Raw genomic sequence first — 13,017 nt, 5'->3', positions numbered from 1 at the left:
CTCCCCTCTTTCTCTCTCTCTCTTCCCCCCCACTCTCTCTCCCCCCTCTCTCTCTCCCCAGTCTCCCTCTCTCCCCCCAGTCTCTCTCTCTCCCCCCCCATTCTCTCACTCTCTCTCTCCCCCCAATCTCTCTCTCTCTCCCCCCCACTGTGTCTCCCACTCTCTCTCCACCCCAGTCTCTCTCTCCCCCACACCCCCCCCACATTCTCTGCCTCTCCCCGCTCTCTCCCCCCCAGTCTCTGTCTCTCCCCCCACCCTCTCTCTTCCCCCAGTCTCTCTCTCTCTCCCCCCCCTCTCTCTCCACCCCAGTCTCTCTGTCGCTCCCCCCCCCCACAGTCTCTGGCTCCCCCCTCTCTCTCCACCCCAGTCTCTGCCTTCCCCCCTTCTCTCTCTCCCCCCAGTCTCTCTCTCCCCCCAGTCACAGTCTCTCTCCCCCCCTCTCGCTCTCTCCCCCAGTCTCTCTCTCTCTCCCACTCCCCCCAGGCTCTCTCTCCACCGCCCCCCCAGTCTCTCTCTCTCTCCCTCCCCCTCCCCCCCCATCTCTTTCTCTCGCTCTCTCCCCCTAGTCTCTCTCTCGCTCTCCCCAGGCTCTCTCTCTCTCCCCCTCTCTCTCTCTCTCTCCCCCCAGTCTCTCCCTCTCTCTCCCCCCCCCCGTCTCTCTCTCCTCCCCCCCCCAGTCTCTCTCTCTCTCCTCCGCCCCCCAGTCTCTCTCTCTCTCTCTCCCCCCTGTCTCTCTCTCTCCCCCCCCCTCTCTCTCCTCCCCCCGCCACTGGTAAAAGGCCAGCTGATCAAGAGCACTATAATGAGTGCTCAAAGAAAATAAAAGACTTTTTAACATTAATATATACACACACGCACCCTCACTCCTCGTTCTCTCGGCACCTGTCACCCTTCCCTATAGTTTGCACTCACCCAGCCTCCTGCCCTGCTCAGTTATCCCCCTTTTCCCCTAAAGTCTGAAACTTGCCCACTCGCTGTTTGCTACATATCCAAGATTTATGTCAGTTGAAATTTATGTCCCCAATTCCCAAGTCCAGGCAGTGAAGTAACATCTACGTTTGATTTATGTTATTATTTGGGTTTGAATTGTTTCACCCCTGAAAAAATAAACCGTTTGTATCAAAATTTCTCATCTGAAAGTTCAAGCAGAGAGAATGAAAATAGGAAGTAAACTTGTACCGAAAATTGGAAACGTCACTATAAACCCAGCCCACACCAAGCTCAGAGCTCATTTGCATACCCACAATGTTCGACATAGCACTTTGCCACAAAACCAATAAAACTTCAGGTTTAACTGGTTTTCATGGACACTGAAGTTTTCAGTTACTTCCCCTCTCGCTGTACTGTTTTGTGGTAATATATTTTTTCTGGAAGTTAGTTCTAGCGGCTCAGTATAACATTAAAGAGGCAAGCCGCCGCTTGGGGGCGAGGAGCTGAGCATAAATGTTTAGTACACTCTGGTTTCTCTTCAGATCGTATAAATCTTTCGCCTTTTACTAAAGATTTCCGTGGAGAGGAACACTCAGAGTTTTAATAAATTTTTTGAGGCCTTGCTTTTGTGGGGCTGTCCTATTGTTCAAAAACAGATTGATCTTAAATTGTGTATGTGGTTGTGCACACTTATTCGATGAATTATCTGCATTATTTGTTGTAGTTGTTTTTTAACTGAATTTATGGTGAAGTAGACACACGTGAAGACTATAAAATTTAATGGCTTATGCTGCATTACCAATACTATTTATAGCATGGTGGTACAGGCAGTTAGGAATACTGGTAATATCCGACTGAGCAGAATTAGTGGAGGGGACCAAATGGGCAACATTATCATAATGAAAATGAATATGATTTGTAGTTTCTAGTGTCTTAATGGATTGTCCACTGCCAACAATCACATCATCATAGGTGGTCCCTTGAAATGAGGATGACTTGCTACCAGCGAAAAGGGATGAGTTCACAGGTCTTTCAACGAGGGACCTAATACGTGAAGGGTGCAAGATGCCTGTACGTGCATTTTTTTAACGTGGGATGGCTGTTGCACACCAGCCACCACACGGGCTTGACAGAGCTAGGTCTTGGTCTAGTGGCAAGGATTACCCTATTAGGCAGATAGTCTCAATCTCCCCCCTGAAAGAAGTTGTTTGCTCCTTGGATTTTAGCGAGGCTTTTGACGAGGTCCCACATGGCAGGCTAATCAAAAAAGTAAAAGCCCATGGCAGAGCGGCAAATTGGATCGAAAGCTGGCTCAGCGACAGGCAGCAAATGGTACCAACAATAGTTTTCCTTTATTGCACTAACTTTGTTAGTACAAATAGTCTCCCTTCTGCGAACACATGCGCAGAAGTGAGAGTTAGGACAAATATTACCGATTCCATGTGTCCAATATCAGGTTGCCTCCACTGAGCAGTCAAATGCATCCGCCAAACCTCCCACAGTGGGGAGAGAGATCTTGGGGGGAAGAGAGACTGGCAGAGGGGAGGGGAGGTTGCAGAGAGAGAGCTTGGGGTAGGGGAAAAGGGAGACACATGTTGGGGGGAGGAATTAGAGGGAACTCAGAGAAGACGGATCACGTTCTTCCTACCCCCTGGTGCGCAAGCTCGGTGCGTGTGTTACAAAGGACATTGTTGGGGTGGATGAAATCCAGACGTCACGACACTGTCACTATTCTCTCCAACTACAGCTCTCCTGTATGGCTCAGAGATGTGGACCATATACAGTAGACACCTCAAGTCGCTGGAGAAATACCACCAACGATGTCTCCGCAAGATCCTGCAAATCCCCTGGGAGGACAGATGCACCAACGTGAGCGTCCTCGACCAGGCCAGCATCGAAGCACTGACCACACTCGATCAGCTCCACTGGGCGGGCCACATTGTTCGCATGTTTGACACAAGACTCCCAAAGCAAGCGCTCTACTTGGAACTCCTACACGACAGGCGAGCCCAAGGTGGGCGGAGGAAACGTTTCAAGGACACCTTCAAAGCCTCCTTGATAAAATGCAACATCCCCACCGACACCTGGGAGTCCCTGGCCAAAGACTGCCCTAAGTGGAGGAAGTGCATCCGGGAGGGCACTGAGCACCTCAAGTCTCGCCGCCGAGAGCATGCAGAAGAGTCTCGGTGGGTGGGGTGGATTGACCCATCCACCTCCACGGAGGTGTGTGCGGGGCCTGACCCATCCACCTCCATGGCACGAACCTGGTATTTCCACGAACCTGGTACTTCCAGGAACGGTGCAGTGGCTCTAGGCCTTTTGGCTAAGAGCATTGGCGCAGAGTGATCCTTGATGTGTGCAGGGTGATCTCTGGCGTTTGTGATTTGACAAAGAATTGGAAAGATTGGCAATGAATTAAAAAAAAATGCAGAAATCAAGCGCAGGCAGTGGAGAGAGCGTGCGGCAAACCAGTCCCACCCACCCCTTCCCTCAACCACTGTTTGTCCGACCTGTGACAGAGACTGTAATTCCCGTATTGGACTGAACAGTCACCTAAGAACTCATTTTTCGAGTAGAAGCAAGTCTTCCTCGATTCCGAGAGACTGCTTTTTAAAAAAATTTCAAACTATACTTTATTCATATAAAAATTTGCACAATACATTCGAAAGCAGTTCAGTACATTTAGCTGCGGTCAGCAATCCCATACACTACATTTGGGTGCTGACGGCAGTTCCGTTCGATACATTTCCTTGCTTTTCATTTCAAGTACAATACGGGATACATTGTAGTACATTCAACAAATGACATTACATGTGTCACTATACAGTACACGGAATGGTTGACGGTACATTTACATTTTTTTTTCTTTTCAACGTGCATTACGAAACAGACCTTACATTGTACATGGCACTACATAGGTGTTTACAGATCATGGTGCTCCATGTACACAAAAAAGACGTTACAAGTACAGCCCGAGGGGAGTTTTGTACTGATTCCTGCCCCCGGGTTTTCCGTGGCAGAAGGGCTTTAAACTGTGACCCTTCCCCACCGTGCCTTTGCGGCGACTGCACCAATTTTAAGTGCGTCCCTCAGCACGTAATCCTGGATCTTGGATTGCGCCACTTTGCAACACGCAGACGTGGACATCTCCTTGCTCTGGAGAACCAGCAAGTTTCGGCAAGGCCAAAGAACGTCTTTGACCGAGTTGATGGCCCTCCAGCAGCAGGTGATGTCTGTCTCGGTGTGTGTCCCTGGGAACAGCCCGTAGAGCACAGAGTCCTGTGTTACGGAGCTGCTTGGAATGAACCTCGACAGCAACCACTGCATCTCTTTCCAAACCTGCCTTGCGAAGGCGCAATCCTGAAGGAGATGGGTGACAGTCTCGTCCGCCCCGCAGCCGACTCGGGGGCACCGTGCCGTGTTGCTGAGACGCCGGCTGTGCATGAACACTCTGACGGGTAAGGCTCTCCTCACCGCCAACCAAGCTACGTCTTGGTGCTTGTGTGAAAGCTCTGGCGATGAGACGTTCTGCCAAACGAGTTCGACAGTCTGCAACACTGCGATATGTGTGCGCACTATGTCTGTGCAGCAGAGCAGGTCTCCAGTCGTCTTGGGTAACCCTTGCCACTGGACCAAGAGCTAGCTCTGTCAAGTCCCAGTGGTGGCTGGTGTGCAACGGCTACCCAGCGTTAAAAATATCCACGCACAGGCATCTTCCACCCTTCAGGATGTAGTTTGGGATCTGGAATATTAGGTCCTTTATTGAAACACCTGAGAACTCATCCTTTTTTGGTGTGGAAGCAAGTCATCCTCATTTCGAGGGACCGATGATGATGATGAGAGATTGCGGGTTTGGGAGTTGCTGCTGAAGCAACCTTGGCGAGTTGCTGCAGTGCATCTTGTAGCTGGTACACACTGCAGCCACGGTGCACCGGCAGTGGAGGGAGTGAAGGTTGAAGGTGGTGGATGGGTTGCCAATCAAGCGGCTGCTTTGTTCTGGATGATGTCAAGCTTCTTGAGTGTTGTTGGAGCTGCACTCATCCAGGCAAGGAGTCAGAATCAATCAGAAGAATCATAGGCAGTCCCTCGCCTTGGTCCAGTGGCAAGGATTAACCAAAACGACTGGAGACCAGCTCTGCTGCACATACCTAGTGTGCACACATAGTGCAGTGTGGCTGGCTCATGCTGCCCCTGGGCCCTCGCCTCTTCTGGGCCCCGATCACATCCCTCTACGAACTCTTGCCGCTCCTTCGCCCTAACCTCGCCACTGCTGCTGTACCTGCCCGCACTGCAGTCAGCCGTCGCCCTCCTGTGCGCTGCTCCCTGAAGTGGTATGCCGCCACACGCTGCTCCCTCTAATGGCCCCGGCCTGCTGATGGTCTTGCAGGCCGAGACCACGCCGATTTCCGGGCTGGGCCGCCACACACTGCTTCCATCATACCACTAACTTGTGGCCTTATGCTTGCCCCAGCTTTGAAGCACTGACCACACCCGATCAACTTTGCTGGGCAGGCCACATTGTCTGCATGCCAGACACAAAACTCCCAAAACAAATGCTCTCTCAGGACTCCTTCACGGCAAGCGAGCCAAAGGTGGGCAGCGGAAGCGTTAAAAGGACATCCTCAAAGCCGCCCTGATAAAGTGCAACATCCCCACTGACACCTGGGAGTCCCTGGCCAAAGACCAACCTAAGTGGAGGAAGTGCATCCGGGAGGGCGCTGAGCACCTCGAGTCTCATCACTGAGAGCATTCTCATATTGGATCAGGAAGGTGGTTCTCCTATGCTTTTTGGAAATAGGAGGTGGGTGGGGTGGCTTGACCCATCCACCTCCACGGAGGTGTGTGGGGGGCCTGACCCATCCACCTCCATGGCACGAACCTGGTATTGCAGTACTTCCAGGAACGGTGCAGTGGCTCTAGGCCTTTTGGCTAAGAGCATTGGCGCAGAGTGATCCTTGAATGGGCCTAAGGTGACCTCTGGCGTTTGTGATTTGACAAAGAATTGGAACGATTGGCTACGAATTTCAAAAAAAAAAAAAAACTTTTGGCTAAGAGCATTGGCGCAGAGTGATCCTTGATGTGTGCAAGGTGACCTCTGGCGTTTGTGATTTGACAAAGAATTGGAAAGATTGGCTACGAATTTAAAAAAGAAAATTCTCATATTGGACTGTTCAGCCACCTAAGAAGTCATTTTAAGAGTGGGACTACCTATGACGATGAACTTGTGCTTTGTAGATTGTGGAAAGACTTTGGGGACTCAGGACTCCCACTCTTGTTGCCACAGTATTTATGTGGCTGGTCCAGTTAAATTTCTGGTCAATCGTGACCCCCAGGAGATAGTTACACTTCTTACACCACACAGCTTACGTAAACCCCAAACACTTGAGAACCTGACTAACGCTCCAATAACCCCTTCATTACAAGTACTGCCAGCAAACAAAACATTAAATATAATATTTACAACTACACAAATATACCACAAAAAAATAAAGATCAATCTGTTTTTGAACAATGGGACAGCCCCACAAAAGCAGGGCCTCAAAAAATTAATAAAAACTCTGAATGTTCCACTCCACGGAAATCTTTAGTAAAAGGCGAAAGATTTATACGATCTGAAGAGAAACCAGAGTGTACTAAACATTTATGCTCAGTTCCTCGCCCCCAAGCGGCGGCTTGCCTCTTTAACGTTGTACTGAGCCGCTAGAACTAACTTCCAGAAAAAATATATTACCACAAATCAATACAGCGAGAGGGAAAGTAACTGGAAACTTCAGTGTCCATGAAAATCAGTTAAACCTGAAGTTTTATTGTTTTTTTGGCAAAGTGGTATGTAGAACATTATGGGTATGTAAATCAGCTTTGAGCTTTGTGTGGGCTGGTTTTACAGTGACGTGTCCAATTCTTCGGCAGAACTTTACTTCGGGTTTTTATTCTTTCTCTGTGTGTTTGAAGCTCAAGGTAAACATTTTGGATCAGTGCGGTTTCTCCTAGTGAGCAAATGTGCTTTAGTTCATACAGGAAGCCATTAACACAATGAGAGCAGACACAGAGCTCAGAGCCGTGCACTGTCCACGTCGATTATCCATTTCACTACTGGCAACGTCCAGGCCGGTCATTCTGGGCGGTGACTTCAACTGCATCATCGATGCGGCTGGATGATCCAGCAGAGCCGACAGCAAACTGGACGCCACGTCCAAACTCCTGATGGATGCGGTAAAAGACGCCAAGCTGTGCGACGTCTTCAGCAACCCTGCAGACGGAGCACCGCTCAGATACACCTGGTCAAGACCAGACGGGTCCGTCCGTTCCAGAATCGACTTCCTGTTTGTGTCCCACATGCTCAAGGTCAGATCCACCGACGTCACGCCGGTGTTCTTCTCTGACCACTGCCTCCTACTGGCTGACTGTCGCCCACAGGAAAACCAGAAGGTTGGCAGAGGGATATGGAAGCTGAACGTGAAACTGTTGACTCCGTAAAACGTTGAGGAACTCAAGAGGGATTACAAAGGTTGGAGAACCGTAAAGCCCCTCTGCGATTCCCCGATGCACTGGTGGGAAACAATCAAGATAAACATCAAGAGGTTCTTCATCCTCAAAGGTGTTCAGGAGGCGAGAGGGAGACAGAGGGAATTGTCCCAACTCCAGACGAATATGCAAAACCTGCTCCTGTTGCAGTCGATGGGGGTCGATGTCGCGGAGGAACTCGAAGAGGTGAAGGGCCAGCAAGCCTCACTCTTTGCCTCTGAGTCCTCCAAAATCATTTTCCGCTCCAGAGTCCGCTCCGTCGAGCAGGATGAGACGTGTTCGTGTTTCTTCTTCCAAAAGGTACACAGGGGGAGCTCTGTGATCAGCAGCCTAAAGGAAGAAGACGGTTCTGTGACATTTTCACAGCCCGAGATGCTGAGGATCAGCAAATCCTTGTATGCCAGGCTGTATGACGTCAAGCCCACAGACCGCGCGGCCTCCCAGTCGTTCCTGTCGTCTATCATGGAGGTCCTAAACGACAGTGAGCGGGAGAGTCTGGACCACCCGCTAACTCTGGATGAGATGACAAAGGCCGTTCGGTCCCTTGCGATGAGTAAAACTCCCGGAAGCGACGGCTTACCGGTCGAGTTGTATTCGGCTCTGTGGGATTGGATGGGCCCAGACCTGCTGGAAGTGTACGGGGGTATGCTTCTGGCTGGCAGTATGTCAGAATCAATGAGGAAAGGCATCATCACCCTCATCTACAAGCAGAAGGGAAGGGAGAGAGGGAGGAAATCAAAACTGGCGGCCCATTTCGCTGCTCAATGTGGACTACAAGATCCTGTCAAAAGTCATCGCCAACAGGGTCAAGTTTGCTCTTGAGCTGGTGATTCACCCGGACCAGACCTGCGCTGTCCCCGGCAGGAAGATCTCTGATAGCCTCGTGCTACTCAGGGATACGATCGCCTACGTGCAGGACAGGGGGGTGGACACCTGCTTAATCAGCTTAGACCAGGAGAAGGCTTTTGACAGGATATCGCACACGTACCTGATGGACGTGCTCTCCAAAATGGGGTTTGGGGAGGGTATCCGCAATTGGATCCAACTGCTCTACACAGACATCAGTAGTGCAGTTCTAATCAATGAGTGGGAAACTGAAAGCTTTCCGATCAGATCTGGAGTCAGGCAAGGCTGTCCTCTCTCGTCTGTCTTGTTTGTGTGTTGTATCGAGCTCTTTGCCGAGTTCATCAGGAAGGATGCGGGCATTAGAGGGGTGACAATCCCAGGCAGCGGAGGTGCTCAGGTCAAGACCTCCCTGTACATGGACGACGTGGCCATCTTTTGCTCAGATCCGCAGTCGGTCCGCAGATTGCTCACAATCTGCGACCAGTTTGAACTGGCCTCGGGAGCAAAGGTCAATCGCAGCAAAAGTGAGGCCATGTTCTTTGGCAACTGGACCGACCGAGCCTCCATTCCCTTCACCGTCAAGCGAGATTTCCTGAAGGTGTGCGGAATATGGTTCGGAGCGGACGGGGCGTGCGGCAAAAACTGGGACGAGCGTATCGCCAAAGTGAAGCAAAAACTGGGATGGTGGAAGCTGCGCTCCCTGTCCATGGCAGGAAAGAACCTGGTCATCAGGAGTGAGGTGCTCTCGGGGTTGCTGCACGTGGCACAGGTCTGGCCCATCTCTCGCTCCTGTGCCGCGGCAGTTACCCGGGCCGTCTTCCACTTTGTCTGGAGGTCCAAAATGGATCGTGTCCGCAGAGACACGATGTACAACTCTCTGGACAGTGGAGGAAAGGATGTTCCGAACGTGGCCCTCATCCTGATGGCCACCTTTGTGTGCGGCTGCATCAAGCTGTGCACAGACCCCCAGTACGCAAACACCAAGTGTCACTACGTGCTGAGGTTCTACCTGTCCCCGGTGTTGCGAAGGATGGGTCTGGCCACGCTGCCGCGAAACACCCCCACCAGTTGGACCATGCCTGTCCACCTGTCCTTCGTGGAAAAGTTTTTCACAAAAAAACTCTTTGACCACAAGGCCATAAAACAGTGGTCAGCACATAAGGTCCTGGATGCCCTACGAAATAAGGAGAGGGTGGACCCTGTCGGGTGGTTCCCTGAGCGGACTGTCGAACTTATTTGGTAGAACGTCTCATCGCCAGAGCTTTCACACAAGCACAAGGATGTAGCTTGGTTGGCGGTGAGGAGGGCCTTACCCGTCAGAGCGTTCATGCACAGCCGACGTCTCAGCAACACGGCACGGTGCCCCCGAGTCGGCTGCAGGGCAGATGAGACTGTCACCCATCTCCTTCAGGATTGCGCCTTCGCAAGGCAGGTTTGGAAAGAGATGCAGTGGTTGCTGTCGAGGTTCATCCCAAGCAGCTCCGTAACACAGGACTCTGTGCTCTACGGGCTGTTCCCAGGGACACACACCGAGACAGACATCACCTGCTGCTGGAGGGCCATCAACTCGGTCAAAGACGCTCTTTGGTCTTGCCGAAACTTGCTGGTCTTCCAGAGCAAGGAGATGTCCACATCTGCGTGTTGCAGACTGGCGCAATCCAAGATCCAGGATTACGTGCTGAGGGATGCACTTAAAATTGGTGCAGTCGCTGCAAAGGCACGGTGGGGAAGGGCCACAGTTTAAAGCCCTTCTGTCACGGTAAACCCGGGGGCAGGAATCAGTACAGAACTCCCCTCAGGCTGTATTTGTAATTTACTTTTTGTGTACATGGAGCACCATGAGCTGTAAACACCTATGTAGTGCCATGTACAATGCAAGGTCTGTTGCGAAATGCATGTTGAAAAGAAAAAAAAAATGTAAATGTACCGTCACCCATTCCGTGTACTGTATAGTGACACATGAAATGTAATTTGTTTGAATGTACTACAATGTATCCCGTATTGGACCGAATTGCACTTGAACTGGAGAACAAGGAAATGTAACGAACGGAACTGCCGTCAGCACCCAAATATAGTGTATGGGATTGCTGACCGCAGCTAAATGTATTGAAATGTCTTTGAATGTACTGTACAGTTTTTTTTATGAATAAAGTATATTTTGAAATAAAAAAAAACAAGCACCAAGACGTAGCTTGGTTGGCGGTGAGGAGGGCCTTACCCGTCAGAGTGTTCATGCACAGCCGACGTCTCAGCAACACGGCACGGTGCCCCCGAGTCGGCTGCAGGGCGGACGAGACTGTCACCCATCTCCTTCAGGACTGCCCCTTCGCAAGGCAGGTTTGGAAAGAGATGCAGTGGTTGCTGTCGAGGTTCATCCCAAGCAGCTCCGTAACACAGGACTCTGTGCTCTACGGGCTGTTCCCAGGGACACACACCGAGACAGACATCACCTGCTGCTGGAGGGCCATCAAATCGGTCAAAGACGCTCTTTGGTCTTGCCGAAACTTGCTGGTCTTCCAGAGCAAGGAGATCTCCACGTCTGCGTGTTGCAGACTGGCGCAATCCAAGATCCAGGATTACGTGCTGAGGGACGCACTTAAAATTGGTGCAGTCGCCGCAAAGGCATGGTGGGGAAGGGCCACAGTTTAAAGCCCTTCTGCCACGGTAAACCCAGGGGCAGGAATCACTACAAAACTCCCCTCCGGCTGTATTTGTAACTTCTTTTTTGTGTACATGGAGCACCATGATCTGTCAACACCTATGTAGTGCCATGTACAATGCAAGGTCTGTTTCGTAATGCACGTTGAAAAGAAAAAAATGTAAATGTACTGTCACCCATTCCGTGTACTGTATAGTGACACATGTAATGTAATTTGTCGAATGTACTACAATGTATCCCGTATTGTACCGAATTGTACTTGAAATGAAAAGCAAGGAAATGTATCGAACGGAACTGCCGTCAGCACCAAATGTAGTGTGTGGGATTGCTGACCGCAGCTAAATGTACTGAACTGCTTTTGAATGTACTGTACAAATTTTTATATGAATAAAGTATATTTTGAAATTTTTTTAAAAGTGCGGTTTCTGCTAGTGAGCAAATGTGTTTTAGTTCATACAGGAAGCCATTAACACAATGAGAGCAGACACAGAGCTCAGAGCCATGCACTGTCCACGTCTAGTATCTATTTCACTGATTTCAATGTTATAAACCAGTTTGTTGATTTATTGGTCTGGATTTTAACTGTTGATCTCACTACTATGCTTTCCTTTATGGAACTTGTTTGGAAATTACCCAAAGCAAGAAATGAAGCCTGTGTTTACCCTTTCATGGGTGAAACAACCTAAAATACTTCAAATGGGGACTTTTCAGAATGGCAGGCAGTGACTAGTGGGGTACCGCAAGGTTCTGTGCTGGGGCCCCAGCTGTTTACACTGTACATTAATGATTTAGACGAGGGGATTAAATGTAGTATCTCCAAATTTGCGGATGACACTAAGTTGGGTGGCAGTGTGAGCTGCAAGGTGGATTCTATGAGGCTGCAGAGCGACTTGGATAGGTTAGGTGAGTGGGCAAATGCATGGCAGATGAAGTATAATGTGGATAAATGTGAGGTTATCCACTTTGGTGGTAAAAACAGAGAGACAGACTATTATCTGAATGGTGACAGATTAGGAAAAGGGCAGGTGCATAGAGACCTGGGTGTCATGGTACATCAGTCATTGAAGGTTGGCATGCAGGTACAGCAGGCGGTTAAGAAAGCAAATGGCATGTTGGCCTTCATAGCGAGGGGATTTGAGTACAAGGGCAGGGAGGTGTTGCTACAATTGTACAGGGCCTTGGTGAGGCCACACCTGGAGTATTGTGTACAGTTTTGGTCTCCTAACCTGAGGAAGGACATTCTTGCTATTGAGGGAGTGCAGCGAAGGTTCACCAGACTGATTCGCGGGATGGCGGGACTGACCTATCAAGAAAAACTGGATCAACTGGGCTTGTATTCACTGGAGTTCAGAAGAATGAGAGGGGACCTCATAGAAACGTTTAAAATTCTGACGGGGTTAGACAGGTTAGATGCAGGAAGAATGTTCCCAATGTTGGGGAAGTCCAGAACCAGGGGACACAGTCTAAGGATAAGGGGTAAGCCATTTAGGACCGAGATGAGGAGGAATTTCTTCACCCAGAGAGTGGTGAACCTGTGGAATTCTCTACCACAGAAAGTTGTTGAGGCCAATTCACTAAATATATTCAAAAAGGAGTTAGATGAAGTCCTTACTACTAGGGGAATCAAGGGGTATGGTGAGAAAGCAGGAATGGGGTACTGAAGTTGCATGTTCAGCCATGAACTCATTGAATGGCGGTGCAGGCTAGAAGGGCCGAATGGCCTACTCCTGCACCTATTTTCTATGTTTCTATGTTTCTAAACGTAGTAAATGTTAATAATATTCATTACTAATGACTGGCGGCTGATGTTCATAAATACATGTTGGTTCCTAAAAGAATTGTTTTACATTCTGTGTTTTATGCTGTTATTAAATTGTTACAGGTCAAAACCACGAGGAGGTAGCGGGATTTGAAAGGAAAGATACTCCCCAAGTTAAAACTGAGAGATGTCAAATATGTTCGCATCAGCGTTTAAATTTACACAACCCCTGTAAACAATGTTTTCCATTTTTAAAAGCATTATACTTGATATTAACACATGCTTGGTATGCTTAATA

The 13,017-nt window shown here is 49.6% G+C and overlaps 2 non-coding genes across 2 annotated transcripts; one reads left to right on the top strand and one right to left on the bottom strand.

Moving 5' to 3' along the window:
- The first annotated feature begins 1,452 nt into the window (after positions 1-1,452).
- Positions 1,453-1,566, top strand: LOC139274425 (U5 spliceosomal RNA). Its single transcript, XR_011595483.1, has one exon. It is a non-coding gene; the product is annotated as a U5 spliceosomal RNA (small nuclear RNA).
- A 4,882-nt stretch (positions 1,567-6,448) lies between these two features.
- On the bottom strand, positions 6,449-6,562 carry LOC139274427 (U5 spliceosomal RNA). The gene has a single exon (XR_011595485.1). It is a non-coding gene; the product is annotated as a U5 spliceosomal RNA (small nuclear RNA).
- Between the last annotated feature and the right edge of the window lie 6,455 nt (positions 6,563-13,017).

Source organism: Pristiophorus japonicus, chromosome 9 (assembly GCF_044704955.1).
Source record: "Pristiophorus japonicus isolate sPriJap1 chromosome 9, sPriJap1.hap1, whole genome shotgun sequence".
Lineage (NCBI taxonomy): Eukaryota > Metazoa > Chordata > Chondrichthyes > Pristiophoridae > Pristiophorus > Pristiophorus japonicus.
Note: the sequence above shows the minus strand (reverse complement) of the source record. Positions and strands in the feature narration are given on the sequence as shown.